Raw genomic sequence first — 17,816 nt, 5'->3', positions numbered from 1 at the left:
ATATATATATATTTCCCTCAGATGTGGTAGATTCAGTTGATCTGACCAAGTTCAGTGATTGTTTGATGATTAGTCATAGCTATTTTACCTTTGAGCCTCTCTACTGTGGCTTTTTCTTTTTTTCCTTTTTGTTTGTTTGTTTTTCATTTCTATCATTTCTAACTGTTTTTCAGTTTTATACCTTCTATTTCTTTGCTTACTTTTCTTTATCTTCCATGTATTTTAAGAAACAAATAATTGCTTGTTAAAGCATTAATCTGATAATTTATTTTAAAATCTTTTCAGATACAACTCTAACAAGCAATTTATCTTGATATTGATGTATACAAGTTGTCATTTTCATTTATTGTGTGATTTGCTTTCTTTTCTATCACTGCTGAGATAAAATACCCAAAACCCAATGTTCAGGATGGGAAGGTTTATTTAGCTCACAGTTTGTAAAAGTTTCAGTCCATAATCAGTTGGCTCCAAGGCAGGATGGCATGGCTGAGGGGCACCATTTCACAGTGGAGGAAGACAGCAAAAGCAGCAGGAGCCAAGAAGAGGAGGGGCAGAAACTCTTTTACTCCCTTGTGTTTCCTTCTTCTCTCCCCAGGATAGCTGTAGCACTCTCACCATCTCTGTGCCCTCCTTTTGCACTGGTTGATGATGATTAGCATGTGTGAACCCTTACCCCCTGCTGATCTGCTTATTTAAGCTTCTTAACTGCTCAAACTGACAGTGTGTCCACCACTACAATCTATCCCTTCTCAGCTTGGCAACCAGACATAGTTCTTTAGAAAAGTTTGCAGATACCGAGATACATGTTTCTTATTATTTCATAACATGAACATTGTAACAGAGATATAATAATTATTAAGAACTAGTGTTAAGGCTGTCAGCATTATATTACATTAGAACCCTAACATTCTGCCTCTGGCCTCCCAAAGATTCATGCACATCCTTTTATGCCAAAGGCATTCAGTCCGTCTCTAAAACTTGTCAAACTCCTAAGAGTCTCAGCATTGTTGAAAAGTCGAAGTCCAGAGTTTCTTTTGAGATGTAAGGCAACTCTTAACTGCAAGTTGTGAAGATCTAATAGAAGTGATACTCAAGTAGCAAAGAGCAGGTTTTGAATTCATATATTGGTGTCTAATACTATTTTCTAATGAAAAAAAAGTACAGGTTCTTGAAGAAAATGGCAAATCTTAGCCCTAGGACAATAAATATAAAAAAATAAACCAAGACATCTCATAATATAAGTTGTAAGGATATTTAAAGCAATAAAATAAACATATACTGATGTCATGTCAAAACAGCACAAGAGTGAAGTGGTCCACACCAAGCTGGACCAAGTTAGCAAAATTAAGTGGCATTTGATTATAATAAAAAATATAAAATAAAAGTCTATTATTTCTTACTGATATGAATAAGTTATTATATTAAAATAAGAAGTGAGAGTAGACAGATTTTCAAAGCAGAATTCCAAATAGTCTCTGTAGCTACCCCACTTGGGACATAACTTTCTGCACTCCTAAGTTGTGAGCTAAGCATAACAGGAGCTTCCCAATGCACATATATGATGAGGATAAAAAAATGGCAACTTTGCAGTAGAGAAACCTGACAACCACTACTTCAGCTCAGCTATCAAGTTCACAATGTGCAGTCATATCATATTGATAGCGTGTACCTTTGATGTGATGTGACAAAATGACCCTTCACCTCTGTAGTCTTCCTTCTTAAAACATATGGCCCCACCTTGTGAAAAAAAGCATCAAAATGATAGAAGTGGGTCAGCCTGAAAAGTCCCTCATCATTATTATGCCAGTTTATCAAGATCTTCAAAGAGGAAAATGTGAAAAAGCAACTTAACCAAGAGAAGCCTAAGGAGATAACTAATATAGAGTCCTGCAAAATATACACATACACACACACACACCCCCACACCAACACACACACGTTAAAACTAAAAAAATGATTAAAGCATGAATTTTAATGACAATGTATAACAATTTGTAGATTAATTATAAATAATGTAGCCTGCTAAATTGTTATTAAAGGAAAGTAAGTATAAAATACATACAAAATCTCTGTAATATTACCAATTTTTCTGTAAATAACTTTTAAGAATGAAGCATTGGGGGGCCGGGGAGATGGCTCAGTGGAATAAGTGCTTCCCTGGCAAGCGCAAGGGCCTGAGTTCAATCCCTGGTTCCGAGAAAAAAAAAAAAAAAAAGCATTGAAAAGTCAAACATTTTCTTATTTTATGACTTAGATATCTATATTTCCTAATAAAAAATATAAATTTCCTTTTCTTCAATGACATTTTTTTCGAAGCGAAAACTAAATGTAAAAGTTCGGTGCCTCCAATATACAATAATTCTTAGTATTACTTTTTAGGAAGAAGCTACAGAATAAATCAAAATAAGCTATATTTAAATGCTGAATTTCTCTTCTGAGTTTATCTTTTATATGATTTATGTCTGTTGTGTGCGTGATTCCACTTCAGCAGTCAGAGATTATCATAAATATTGATTTAGGCAATGATGAAATATTAATGTTTCCTGCTACAATAATCTTAGTTAATGTATTTTATATTTTTACAATTATATATCATCATTTCAGTTTATAAAGAGTTTACTTATATACATTTTCCGTGCATCTTTTGTTTTTCCCTAGAATAAGCCTCATAAGAAAGCTCTGCTATAGAATAGTACAATCACAAGTTGGAGCTAGAGGCTTCCTTTGTTGGCATTCATGATTGCCAACAATGTTGGCATATGTGTTACCTTTACAAATCCTTTCTATGGCAAAATCTGATCTCCACGGTGGAAGCCTTTAACACAGAAGGTGGCTAACACCATCTGTAGAGCATATAGATGCTATAGTCTTATAGCTAGACTTAGGAAACATTTAATTCTGAGGTACTATGGCATATGGAAAAGGCCATTTCTCTCTCTGCCTTTTGTTTTTCACAAGTCACCCACCTTCTAACTCACTGTCAGCCAACATGTGTAACTCACTGCTTTGTCTTCAATATGGCTAATTCTACATTGATTTTTTTTTTATAGGAACAAAGGTGAAGATCAGAGAATTTTGTTTTTGACTTTCAGAGAAAATTAATATAAAATATTCAATATACTTTTCTTTTATAATTTTTAAAGCAGAACAATTGTCCCTGGGTTTTCCCATGGGCATATAATTTTTTTCTGCACATAACCTAGATGTTTGAATATCAAGTATACAAAAATCTCTGATTTTCTGTTGCTTCTTATTCACTCTTTCATTCAACACCTCACCTACTCATTTACCTTGCTTTGTTGAAACTACTGAAGATTCTGTGGAAAAAGAAAGAACAAAATCCTTGATCTTAAGTAAACATCACAGCAGTAAGGAGAGATGTAGTAATTCCAGGTACCAAAGTAAATGAACATAAACAGCAGGAGAAAGTCCTTCTTCCAAGGAAGCTGCTGTGCTGTTTGAAGTGAGACCTAAATGACCAGACGGAAACTGATCTAGGCACAAAGATCAGAAAGGGCAACATGTGAGACTGCTGCATCCAAGGGCTTGGAAGGAAAATGTACTCAGAGTCAGGTGAAGACCTGAGAAAGGTACTAAAAGTAGTCATAGCGCATGATGCTTGCAATTCTTGCTAAATATTTTATGTTTTAGTCTATTTGCAACAGGTATTCACATGAGGTATGAAGCAGGACAGTGATATCATGTTATTTGTGCTTTTTAAAATTTTGAGCCACCTACAAAGGGAAAAAATTGGTTTTGCGTTAAATTGCCATTGGTTTTTAAAACCCCATTGGTTTAAAATTATTTACTCACTAAGTATCATGATTAGTACAAATAAAAATACATCAACATAAACTTGGTAAACATGGGATCCTGAGACATATTAGATTAAAGAAATAAAACTCTTTCAAACTTGTAAGAGTTTTGGATTCTCCAAATTTTTGGAGAATTTATAATGGAGGTGAACAAAATGATTAGAGCAAGAAAAAGGGGTTTGGCAAGTGGCTTCAGTAAAAGGATTTGAGGAGCTAGGTTGAGACTCTTTTGTGAATGGTGTATTGCTTACATTTCAGGGTTGAAAGTGGTCAACAAAGGCTGCAACATGTTAGGCACTGAGCTGTGAATGGGAACATAGAAAGCATAGTTAATAACCAGAGAAGGGGGCCAGCAAGATAGCTCAGCTGACTAAAGCATCTGCTTAGGCTAGCTTAGGCAAGTACAGGGACCAAGGGTAGATCCCTGGCACCATATGTCATACCAGCCCTTCCCTAATGGCCGGCTGAGCCAGGCCAGAGTCCAGGCATGGTGGTGCATGCCTGTAATCCTGGTGCTTGGGAGGCTGAAAGCAGGAGGATCACCACGAGTTCAAGCTGCATAGTGAGACCCTGTAATGACCAAATACATTAATAATAATAATGAGTAGCTCTCCTAATAAGAGCTAATATTAGGAATGCACATACTTAGCAAACAACATCTTATTTTACATTAATTTAGACAATAACTCTATGAGATAGCTATTTGTTATCCCCTTTTTCTGAACGAGAAATTTGATGCTTTTTAAGGTTTAAGTGATTTCTCCATGGTCACAAAGTTCATGGAGTTTATGTCTACACATATTTAAACTCAAAATCCTAATATCAGTGCTAATTCTCTTAACCATTATGCTCTACTGACTATAAAGATCCTACTTGAGAAGTTCAAAACTATAAGCACGACGATAAGACTGTCACAAGGATTTCCAGTTTCTGTACTCTGCAGAGAAGTAGAAGCAAGGAAGAGCAAACCTAAGGCTGTGGGGTAGAATAGCATGGTGCCGAAAAGGAAGAAGCAGGACTTGGTGTGTCTGTGTGCTTATCTACTGCATTATCTGCTTCACAATAGCATGAAATTGTATTATAATGCACAGCTGTGGACACTTCTAACTTCAGCTTGAATCTGGGCACATGCAGAGTGTGTACTATGTTAACGTTACCAATAGATAGTTAAGTGGACTTCCACTTTTTTTTTTTTTTTTTGCCTTACAACAAAATAGTTATCTATTTTGTATGATTTACAAATGCTTTCAGGCAAAACATTTAAATCTTACAATTGAAGAGGAAATCATTTTTCAAAAGATCTTCCAAGAGAATCAAATCTAATTACAACAGGTATGAAATGAGATTGCTACTAACATATCGCACCTCACATTATATTATCTGAAAAGAGTGGTAGGGTCTGTGAGTTCTCAAAGTGATAAGGATCCAAATCGACAAGGTGTAAAAAGCTTAGCTCTGAAATTAGTTCAGTTCAGGTTTTGCCACATAGGCTAAATAGTTAATATTCTTAATTTTCTGAGCTTATTTCCTATCTATGTACAGATAAAAATGATACTATCTATCACAAAATGATGTATTAAATAAATTATGTGAAATTCAATATATCCTTCCAGATTATTAAGCCAAACCAAGTACTGTGCCCTCTTAAGTGATCTATAAGTTCTCAGATTCTCTGATGTGAATGAGATATGTTTTTATATGCTTCACAGTTTTCCTTAGGCTTAACAGAGAAGATATAGTTATGTAAAGTTATGACTTACTCCACCTGCTTTTCCAATGTCTTTTCTCTGTTGAAGGAAGTCTTACTAGTGAAATTCATCACTTCAGGTATTACTGTTTATATGTTTAAGATAACTCAATGTGAGATAAATCATTACTCAAAGGAACAGCTAAGCTTGTTTTGTCAAAGCTTTTAGTGAGGTAAATTCATTCTAATTAGAATTTGACTTCAAAGAAGACAATGATGATACAAGATGTGGATGAGGCAACCTTTCCTTTTAGTACAAAATGTTATTGTCATTTTTTTTCTGGTGATGGAAAAAGGCACCATAAAGTTAATCTAATTTGCATTTAGTAACTGATTGAAAAGAAAATATCACACAAATTTAGAATGATAAACAAATCTGTTTCCCTTAAACAATAATGCTATTTTGTCAATAGTTTTAAAGGAAGTCCCAGCAGGAAAAACTGTTTAGTCTGCAAGTTTCCAGGCTCTGCTCTGGTAGTTACTCTAAAAGAAAAATATAATCATTAACCAAAATATTCTAATTTGGCAAACCTCACCCTCACTGTCACCACCCGTTAGGCTTTATCAACACCTGCTTTCAGGTTATCAGGACCCAGAGCTCCTCAGCAAATAAGAGAAAGATTTCAGTGTGGAATGCTCCTCAATTCCTTTCTTGAATGTTCTGCTCAAATTCAACCATCAGCAGTGGAACCTTTTTATCTTTCACACATGTTACTTGAATGCTTTGGTAATTCAGTCATCTTAGAACATCTTTATAAAACAGGTGATAAAATTAAATAAAAGAATGCTCAACTTAATTCCCAGTTCCTAAAACAGAATAAATCTTCAGTAGATAGTGACAAGTAGCTTGATTAATTGATTGATTGATTGATTGATTGATTGACTGATTTTGTGGTACCGGGGATTGAACTCAGAACTCTGAGCTTGCCAGGGAAGCACTTTTTCTACTGAGCTATCTCCCTGGCCCCGACTAGTAGTATTTGTATATCATTTCAAATTTATATGTGTTGTTCAGATGTTGCTTAATGATTCTGTTTCTTTCATACAGCTATGTTCTTTGTCCTCAACTAAGGCAAAGGAAATGAATAATTATTGATTATTTTCAGTAACTGGAATTGTTAGATATAAGCATGGGGAGATAGTGCAGCAGCATAAGCACCTGCCTGGCATATATTAGGTCCTGAGTTTAATCTCCAATACAAAACAAAACAAAAACAGAAGGAATTGTTAGATATGGCATTAGTGAGGCATAAGAATACAGCCATTCATGGTATGACATGCATATCTTCCACTTATGTGGACCTCCTTATATCTTAACTTTCTGTTATTCAAAGATACAAGTTATTGCAGGTCAATTGCAAGGATTCTTATAAGAAAAATATCCTTTGGAGCAAAAAAAAGTCACTCATCTGATTTACTATAAAATACTTGGTAATTTGATGTAATTTTGAAACTCTGACTTTTTTTTCTTTACTTCCAACAAGTGTGCACAGCATTTTACATGTAATTTCAGGTCTTTACTCACATGAAACCAATTAGAGCCTATTGTTGACACAAGCATCTCAGAAAAAAAATTAATGGACAAGAAGTTATAGTTCTTCCTGAAACAGGAAAAGGTAACAGTTTAATGTGGTCAAAACTGAAGTCAGAACTATGTGCTTCCACAGTGAAGTTTCCACTTGTTTCAGGTTGACTCTGACTGGAATCTCAGCATGACTGTGTGCATCACAGGCAAGAATACTTGCCAGATAACTGTGGCCCAAGACCTCAGTCCCTTGACAAGAACATGCTGAAGATTAAGGAAACATGAATAAACTTCATGTTTCTATTACCTTATAGCTTTTTCCTTCCTTCTTCACTTATTTTCTTCCTTGTTAAAGGTTCTTTTTGTATCATGACTCATGATGCTAAAAGTCACTGCATGATTTTACTCAGATAATTTCATGCAACTTCTAGCATAATTATAAACAAAGAAAGCCTAATAAGTTATTGAGTAAACAGGATCATCATCATTTTATGTGAATTACCTGATTTGTCCAGATATGTAACTATTTTATTCTTTTTTAATACTAGTTGCTTGTATCCCTGGGCACAAATTGGGTTTGTATCATGTATGTGAGTTACTGGCAAATTACAATGGCAATATTTTGGGTTGTTTTATAAATTACAGATTCCCTAAAGCCGAAATATAATTTCCGTTCCATTCTCTCATTTAATATCCTCAATGCATAAATTCTAATTAGCATTTACAATAGTTGTTGCAACATTCATTCTTTGATTCCCCCCTGATTTTAACAAATATTATCTGACTAAAGTTAGTGACATGCTTTCTGAATTTGATGAAGGTTGGGAAGAAAATAAACATGAGTATAGTAACATATTCACATATAAAATTAGTGAGAGCTTTGGCAGTAGCAAAAGTACTGAAATTAGAATAAGTTAATTAGGACCCAGAAAAATTTTGTCATGTGTGCCATTAATTGGAAAGCTAAAGTAATAAGGCTCACAAACAATACAAAGCAGGGGTGGCAAATCTATTGTTCCTGCCAGAATCTGCCTAGTAGTGTAATTATCTCTTAGTTTATGAAACAGTAAAAATTTAACATTCAAATCTAAATGCTATCAGTACAGGATATGGAGGTGTGTGAAGCCTACTCAAGCAATATAGTTTTATAATATTTTAAATTTATAGTAAAAACTACTTAGACATGCAAAATTCATACAAAGTAAATGCTATTTTAACCTTAAAAAAATTAAGGGAATCACTATGTCTTGGCACACTTCCATTTCATTTTAGAATAGTTTGTAGTTAGCCTTTCTCCTTTCTAAAAAAGAGCTACTTTTCCTTAGAGAAAGGCTGTATTCATATTCACCCATAAGGTAAATCAAGGAGCCAACTTGCTTTAGAATCAATAAATGCTTTTATCCTCACTTACTGACAAAGAATAGACATCCGTTTAAAAGATCACACTTATGTTAAAAAAATTGTAGACTATGACATGTCAGAAAATTTACTTTCCATGTCGATTGGTCAATACTACAAACTAAGTAAGTCCATGTAAATAACAGAAAATTTTCCTTGGCAGCTTTACTGCTGAAAGAAAAAATGACCCATATTCAGGATTCACTTTCTAAAGATGGGTTCTTTTGGTAACTGAAAAAAATTATTTAATAATAAAGTCAATTATATTAAATTTATAGAACCACCAAACATAAAATTAAGAAGATCTAGATTCTTTTTTCACATTTTCATTTTAACAATTTATATGCAACAAAGAACTGATTTTTTTTCTTTGTTTTTATTGCTCAGTTATTTTGAAAATTCTTGACTGAAACGTTGCTTGTTTGTATTCTTTTAGGACAAACTTCTTGCATACCAGAGTCTTAAAGAAAAATAAACAAAACAAGTGGGCTTGGCAGGCATTTCATGGAAGTCGGTGCTATTGTTATCCTCAAATATGATCGTGTGAGCAACATAGAGATGCTGATGTTAATGGTTTCTTCTCAGATAACTAAAAGCTCTAGGGAGTTTCAATGTTTTCTCTTGGATAACAAAAATGGTTTCTGTATACAGACATAGGGACACACACACACACACACACACACACAGAGGTTCTTTTGACAACCCCTTTGATTTTGTAATTGCATGTTGAATGCTCCCTGCCATTCACCAACATAAAGGCACTTCAGCTATGTTCTTTCTTCTGTCAGAATCTTTGGGTTCAGAAGAGAGGGGGCAATTTTAATGTTCTCTTTGCTAATCTTCCTTTCTCTTTAGGACATAATAAGAAATTATTTTATCTTAATTTTTTATCTTGTGATATTGTGAGCCTTTTATACATTTCCTTCCTTCAATTATATGGTTTGTAGGACTAGTCTTCTAATTAATGAAACAGAAAAGTTCTATTACCTTACAGTCTCTTCCTGCCTACTAAATGATGCTTGGTAGACTATTATACTTTTTCTGAACACCTCATTCTTTTTTCTCTAATTTCACTCCCATTACAATTTAAATTGTCTCTATCTTAAGACATTAGTCATCGCTACCTCGAACCCAAGCATGCTTTGATGTTGTGGAGGAGGCAAGAGAACCTCAGAGCTTATGGCTTCTGTAGAAGGCATTAGGTAATAGAGAGGACACAGTCATAGCTTGATTTTTAAGGGGAAAGAAACTGAAAAATTAGAACTGGATAAAAGTTAAGCAAATAATAAAGTTGGCTTAAGGTCTTCTGTCATTACAAAAGAGGAGAATGAAGGTGACTACTTCTGTGTAATAGCTTGCCTGAAAAACAATCTGTGAATGTCTTGTGCTCACTGAATATTACAGAATGCATAATATGATGCAAACAGTGTAAGCAACAAAGATTTTTATCATGCACTGTTTGGTACCCTGTCTGCTGTGACTATCAGAAACTGATTTGAGAAATCTGGCTCATAATTTGTAAGCATCACACTTCTCAAATTTAATTTTTTTAGCTAAGTTTAAAAAAAAAAACAGTAAAATTATTCACTGAAGTCAGGCATAATGGCACATGCCTGCCATCCCTTGCACTGGGAGACCAAAGCAAGAATACCACAATTTCCATGCCAGTCTTGGGAATTTAGTTAGATCCTTTCTCAAAATAAAAAATAAAAACAAGCCAGAGATATGGCACAGTGTGAGGGCCCTGGATTTCATCCCCAATGAAGAAAAAATATATTCACAGAAATGAATGTTAATATGTACTATTATAATATATTATGTCTTAAGTTACTTTCTCATTGCTGAGACAAAATACTCAACACCCAAAATCAAAGGAGGAAATGTTTATCTCAGCTCACAGTTTGTAGAGGTTTCAGTCCATAGTTCACTGGTTCCCAGGCATGGAAGCATGACAGAGGGCATTGCAGAAGAGAAACAGTTCATAGCGGCACAGGCAGGAAGCAGTGAGTGGCAAACAACCTTCTTTTCTGTCCCTTATATTCAATTAAGGCTAGAAGCTGTTGGGTGGGTATTACCCACAATTAGGGTGGGCTTTCCAATAGTCACACCCAGAACTATGCTAAACAAATTTAGTTATTTTATAACTTAAGGTAAGTATTACACATCCTAGATTCAGCTACCTCAAAAAAGACCCAATTATCACATGAGGTTTGGGGGAACACCTAGATAGAAGCCATAACATTCCACCCCGGGCCCCCTAAAGAATCATGTTCCTTTATGCAAAAAGCATTCAGTCCCTCTCTAGGAGTTTCCAAGCTCCTAACCGTTTCAGCATTGCTTAAAAGTTCAAACTGAAATTTCCCTCTCAGATTTAAGGCAAACTTTAGCTGCCAGCCCCTGTACAAAAGAAAAGAAAGTTAAAATATTTTCTATACACTTTGGCACAGTGTAAACACTCCCATTCTGAAAGGTGCAGATGAAGGGATAAACAGGAACAGGATCAAAGGAAGTACAAAATCCAGAAGGGTAAATGTGCTGAATTTCACACCCAGAATCCAGTGTATCTGTGGAAAGATATTAACTCTAGAAGGATTGTATGGATCTGCCCCTATGACACTGGCAGTGGTTACAGCTCCCATGACTTATCTCTTGGTTAGCCTTACTCACTCCTTGCAGCTTTCTTCAGATGATTCACATTTCTGGCTTTTATAACATACGAGGGTCACCACTGGACCTTTGGCATCCCACTCACAACCTCACACTTTGCCTTCTTGAGGTCACATTGCCAGGCCTCACAGACCTTCTGACATCTGGGTGGAAACATTCCTGACCTCATAAATCAAAGATTATTTATGCAACTGAAACCAGCACCATGTGGATGACTCTAAAGTTTGCCACACAGCTAGAGCAATAGCCAGTCTTCTTTCCCTTTTGGCTTCTGGGATCCATTCCCTGAATTGCTGAGGAGTATGAACCCACTTCAGAGTAACAACTTTCCCTCGCTGCTGCCATTCTGGAACATGCTCACAAGTCTCAAAACAAAGCCTTTCACCTGTCCAGTGAAAGTCCAGTTCTGAGACTTGAAAGAGTGGGGTTCTGCTGGTTCTTGCGATAGCCTCAGGCAAAATTTTGTTTTCCTGTTCTGAAATACTTGGCTTTTTATTGATAATATTTTCAGATCAAGTTTTCCTCTGTTCCATCCATAGCAGGTCAAAACTTTACTGGAGCTTTCTTTCTGGTTAAACTTAATACTTTAAGAAATCACTCTACTGGGATCTTTGCTCTTGATTTTCTAAGTAGACCCAGCTAAAAGCTCCCAACAGTAACCAGGCCACCCCCATAACATTAGACTATCTTAAAACTTCTCCTGCAAGATTATTTAGTCCACTACCCTCAATCTCAGACAATGTCTCTAGACATGAGAAAAATGCAGACAAATTTTCTGCCAATCATAGTACACATGATCTTATGTCCAAGAGACAATGTTGTTTTTGTTCCTAACTGAAACCTCCTGCAGCTGCTCTATACTGGCTGTATTTCTATCAGCATTCTGATCTTCTGAGACCTGACCAGAATCTCTGAAATCAAGCTCGGCTGACAGCTTTGCAGTGCTGCTTCTTCAGCCATCATGTCCATATCTTTCCAATCTCTTTCCACAAGCCTACTTCAAAAGTTTCTGAACAACATGCTGAGATAGTTCCACAGCAATACCCCCACTCCAAGTATGAAAGTCTGTCTTAATTACCTTCTCATTGTTGACACAAAATATTCAACACCAAAAGTTAAAGAAGGAAATATTTCTTTAAGCTTACAGTTTGAAGAAGTTTCTGTCTATATTTGGCTGGCTCCAAGGAAGGACAGCATGGCAGAGAGGCATCAAGGAATAGAAACAGGCCATGACAGAGCAGACAGGAGACAGCGAAAAGCAAGGAGACTTCATTTCTATCCCTTTCTATTCCATTAGTCTACAAGCCTATTGGTTGGTGCCATCTATAACTGGGATAATTTTTCCATACCCAGACCCAGAACTGTGCTAAGCCAATTTAGTTATCACATATCCTTAAAGCCAGCATCACACACCCTAGATCCAGCAATTTTCAAAGAATTCCACCTATGAGGACCTGAGGCTCTGGTGGCACAATTAGATATGAACCCTAAGACATAATATACAATTTGTTGAATGTATCTCCTAAGTATATCATTATGTATTATGTAATCTAAAATTTATATTAGGTATAACTATAGTCTGATTCTACAGTGTGTGAGCAATCCTTTCAGAGACTTGATGAAATACTCTGCTTCAAAAATAAGCCTCCGCTTTATCTATTTGTTTCTGTATTGGTGACTTTTCTTCCTGGTAATCTAATGAGCCACTTCCTTGAATCATATAAAACATAAATTCCAAATAATTCTCTATTTCTATTCATAACTTTTAAAATTTCAACTAAAAATTTAAAGCATCAATGGTTTCTCTAAACTTACCTAAGATTTCTTGTTTCTTAGGTCGATATTTAGTATTTATGACTTTCCTCTAATGTATAAGCTTTATAAAGAATATCTCTGCTTTTACTATTCTTAGTGAAAGTGGTATTTGGGGGCTATAAAGAGTGCTTTTCCCACAACTTCATTGTTAAGACTTTTAGGAGACATTCTAAAAACCAGCCATGTAGTCACATACTCTAAAACCTGGCTTGACATATACTAATAGGGTTAAGAACCTATTACTTTCCTGCCATTAAAATTTGTCCACCAATTTCATTTTGCACTACAAATAGAATTTACAATGTAGTGGAGCTGTAACCCAGGACTCTGCTTTTTTGACTCATGATTTTAGACTTTTTGCTTCAGCATTTTTATAAGTATACCCTTTATTCAATGCTGAATGTCAAGTATGTTTGCAGCTGTTGGGTTTCCAACAGTCCAACAGCATGAAATATCTCCTAAAGCTACCTATTTGTTGACTGTAAAGCATTTCTCTGCTCTGTCCAACCTTCAGACTTGATGCCTATATAAATAGTTTTAACTAATCCCCTGGATTTTGTTAATGATGCAGTCACTCTTTCCAAGATTTGGTGGTTGATTTTGTCCTCATATTTAAGGCTGATTAAAAAACAAAACTTCTCAGAAAAGTAAAACAGATTGTTCATCTAACTCTACTCTAATGACTGTGCAATAAGAATATAGTTGCTTTGAAACAGAAAGGTTTGGTACAAAGGGCTTTAGCATGGTACATCTGCCACTGTATGCTTTCAATGTTTAGGGAGTAAAAATTGCCAAATATTGTATAACAAATAATCAGTTACACAATAAAAGCCAAAACAACCCCAAAACACTAATGAAAAATTCTATCTAATGCTCACATATTGCTCAGATATTGATCAAATATTGGTGAAGGGACATGCTATTTCTAGTGTTTACATAAAGTATTCAAATAACAAATTCAGTAAAACAGCCATCTTTATCATAAGAAAAAATTACTATTGCATAAAGTTGATAGAAATTGATTTAGTAAAATTAGATTTGCAGGGGCTGGAGAGATGGCTCAGTGGTCTAAAGCACCTACTTAGAACAAGTTTAGCAAAGAATAGGGACCACGGTTCAATCCCCCAGCACCACATGCCAGCCAGCCCCGCCCTCTGGTGGGCTGAGCTGGCCACACACACACACACACACACACACACACACACACACACACACATAAATAAATAAATAAATAAATATAAAAACAGACTCATGGGCTGGGGAGATAGCTCAGTAGAATAAGTGCTTGTGTGGCAAGTTCAAGGTCATGAGTTCAATCCCCAGTACCACCAGGGGGGGATTAGATTTGCAAATGATATTAGAAGTCTCACTGCATAGATGAGGAATATAAAGTCTAAAATGGTTAACAGTAATAAAGCCAGGGACAGGACTAGATCAGACTTGGGATTCTCTGCCTCCAGATCCAGCGCCCTAAATTTTCTCTTTGTCTAAATTTTTTTGGATGTGTTATGCATCACATCAAGAGTTTACAGGATGGCTGGCCAGATAGCTCAGCAGCCTAACGTGCCTGCTTAGGCAGGTGCAGGGACCAGGGTTCACCTACCACCAGAGCGCACTGAGTCAGGGACTGAGCCTGGGCATGGTGGCACATGCTGTAATCCCAGTGCTTGGGAGGCTGAAAACAGGAGGATCAGTATGAGTCTGATCTGTATATTGAGACCCTGTAGAGTCTGTACTTAAAAAAAAAAAAAGTTCACATGAACCAGATTTCTTTCTTTTTCCAAGACACTGCCTTAATAAATATTTGACATAAAGACAGCTCACCATGTCAACATATTTAAAAGTAACATCTTTCAGATTCTCACACTAAGGAGACAACACAATGTTTGCACATGAGGGTTTGATTTATTTCACTTAAGAGTATGTTCTCTAGTGCATCCATTACAGACAACACATTCAAATTTATCCTGTTTTATAGATGAATAATATTCCATTGTGTAAAAATACCACATCTTTTTTATCCATTCTTCAAATGATGGGCATTCTGAGTTGTTTCCAGGATTTAGCTATAACAAATTGCCCTGCAATAAACATGGGTGCATATATGTCACTGTGGTGTAAGGTTTCCAGTTCTCTTGGGAAAGCACCTAGGAAGGGAACAGCTGGCTTTAATGGGACCTCCAGTCCTATCCTTTAAAAGAATATCCACATTGATTTCCATAGTGGTTGCACCAATATACACTCTCACCAACAGTGGAGAATGGTTCCTTTTTCTCCACAGCCTCTCCAGCATTTGTTATTGGCCGACTTCTTATGTTAGCTATTCTTTTTGGGGTGAGATGGAACCTCAGTGTTGTTTTAATTTGCATTTCTCAAGTGACCAATGATGCTGAAATTTTTTTCATACACTTACTTTCCATTTGTATTTCTTCCTCAGAGAAGTGTATATTCATCTCAGATGCTCCTTTTTGGATTTAGTCTGTGAATTTTGGGGGGTCTGATTTTTAATTCTTTATATGTTCTAGATAGAAGGCCTTTTTCAGAGGAACAGTGGCTATAATTTTTTCCCAGTTTGTAAGGTTTTTTTTATTGTGTTGGAGATTTATTTTAAAGTGCAGAAACTTTTCAAAAAGATGAGGTGCAAATTGTTGATTCTTTGAAGAATTTCCCAAGTAGTCTGGTTTTTGCCCATGAATTCCCTGCCTACTCCTATGTCTTTAAGATTTCTACCTACATTTTCTTTCTGAAGATTTAGTGTTTCCGTTGTAATATTTAAATCTTTGATCCATTTTGACTGTATCTTTGTGCATGGTGATAGGAAAAATGGAATCTGAAGGGTACTATATATTGGGAAAGGGAAATGTACTTATTCAAGAGGAAAGAATCACTGAGTTGAGGAAAGAACAGGAGAGGGAGTGGGGAAAGATTATCTAGGTATGTAAGCAAATTGGTCTGGGCAACTGTACTGTGCATTTGTGCAAGTCTGTGGAAAGGGGCAGATAATGTTTAATTTCTTTTATCTCATTTTATCAATTGTTTGTATGTCTTCTTTTCTTAGTTTCTTATACATTTCTTTCTTCTTCCAATTTTACATGCGTATATCTGGTAATATCAATAACTGGTTGTAAGACATTAGGTATTACATCAAATACTTTGAAATTCATATTATTTTGTTAAGTGGAATTTTATATCACTTGTAACTTTTTCTGTTTTCATTCTATGTACCTTTAAAAAATAAAAAAGAGGGATCAGGGAGATGGCTCAGTAGAATAAGTGCTTTCCTGGCAAGCGTAAAGGCCTGAGTTCAATCCCTGGTCTTGCAAAAAAAATAAAATAAAATAAAAAGAAAGAATAAAAGTCATCATCTAGTACTATCAAAGAGATAGCATTTTTATCCTTTTAAAAATAATAACATGGAAATCAGAGAGATATGTGTGTGTGATAATGATATGACATTCAAATTGAAACATAAAAATACCATAATCAGTTTTGTGAAGGTTAATTATTAAATGTGATAATTTAAAAACAAAATTTTGGCTAATGAAATTGTAATATTCATTTATTTTTGTAAGAACCTGCCTTTTTTATAAATCTCTACAATTTTAAAGATAATTAATAGGAAATAATAGAGATATTCAGCTGCTTTTGACCTGTTTAATAAATAATATTTTAAGTGTTCTAAATTACATAGACTAAAATTATCATTGTTCTATCTACCCTATCATAAATTGTTCAAATTTATCTATCAAATAAAGTTCAGAGAACAATGCTTAGGATAAACCACTCATTCTTCAGTCTTTTCTCTATGATTTAGTTAAATGAATTTGCCTTTTTAAGGTTTCAATCATTGTTCATCGTTGTTCTCATGAACAGTCCTATTAAGTACACCCCATTCTGTTGCTAAGCAACCTGGCAGTCTTTGTGGAGTATGATGATGTCTTAGTTACTTTTCTTGTTGCTGAGTCAAAATACCCAACAGTCAAAATTGAATTAGACAGGGTTTATTTCAGCTTACAGTTTGTAGAGGTTTCATTCCATAATTGGCTGTCTCCATTACAGGTTAGCTAGGCAAAGGGGCATCGCAGAAGAGAAGCAGTTCATCATAAAGCACAGCAGGCAGAAGGTACCAAAGTAGCAAGTAGAAGCATGCGGTGACAGCAACACTCTAAAATATCCCTTACCTTCTGTCCAGGCTATCTACCTTTAGAGTGGGAATACTTGCACCCAGGATAGAGCACCCTTAATCTTTTTTTTTAAAAAATGTATCAGTTATTTAATTAGGTTCCTAGTAGGAAATTTAGAACACTAATTTATGAGGATAAATCCCATTTGTCAGAGCAAAAACGGATCACAGATACCCCGGAACTGAAGAATAGCTTTGATTTTCACTAAAATATATGAGTCCACCACTTTCTGACCCACCTTGTGCTGCTCTGAAATCTGGTATCTCTCTTGGTGTGGAAGATCTCACCCTTCTGGTGTTTGGGTTTCCACAGCTTCTTCTTCCTGAAGTAAGCATCAGTGAGGTGTTTGGAGATTTTCACTTTGCTCATATCAATTTTTGCAGTGGTGGCAATGACAAATTTCTAGTGTGTTCTTCATAGAGGAACATGATTAAGGCTAAGAGACCCAGTCACAAGTAGCAAGCCACTGGCCAACTGCTGTAGGATAACCACTCTCTTGCCTCTGTGACACCCAGTGAGGATGATCAAGATGGTGCCAGGAGTGATGCTACCTCGAAGTTTCTGCACATGCTGGCTGAAGGGTTTCTTGCTGTGGCTCAAGAACTTTCAGGACTTTTTTTGTAGGTAATATCTAGACATTTTTTGAAGCTTAACCACCCAGTTGC

This window comes from Octodon degus, unplaced genomic scaffold (genome assembly GCF_000260255.1).
Source record: "Octodon degus isolate 3935 unplaced genomic scaffold, OctDeg1.0 scaffold00114, whole genome shotgun sequence".
NCBI lineage: Eukaryota > Metazoa > Chordata > Mammalia > Rodentia > Octodontidae > Octodon > Octodon degus.
Note: the sequence above shows the minus strand (reverse complement) of the source record.